Source organism: Anser cygnoides, chromosome 1, assembly GCF_040182565.1.
Source record: "Anser cygnoides isolate HZ-2024a breed goose chromosome 1, Taihu_goose_T2T_genome, whole genome shotgun sequence".
In the NCBI taxonomy this organism is placed as follows: Eukaryota; Metazoa; Chordata; class Aves; order Anseriformes; family Anatidae; genus Anser; species Anser cygnoides.
Genome location: NC_089873.1, coordinates 176,712,118 through 176,712,500, shown reverse-complemented (window position 1 = coordinate 176,712,500; position 383 = coordinate 176,712,118).

The following is a 383-nucleotide window of genomic DNA, read 5'->3' as shown; positions in this document are numbered from 1 at the left end:
GCAATTTGAGAGAAAGAAATACTTCTGCAATTTTGAGTAGGAGTTTGAGACATAATGGCATATCAGGTGGACAAATTTCTGTGTTCATGTTTGTAGCCATAACCTCTTAGGAAAAACAGAAAGTACTGATGGATAGATAGGATTGTTATCCACAAACTAAACATAGAGAATTCAAAGAATGCAATAAAATCAGAACTTGACCTCCAAGATTTTGTAGTTTCATGTCTAGACTTCACACACAAATATGAAATATTTCCTAGTTTTCACTGGAAAACTTCAATATGAATTTCAATGCATATGGAAGATTGAAATTTAGTGTAGAAATTTGGTGTCTTATGGTCATTGCTATTCTAACGTACTGCTCAATCATTATATGAAATCTC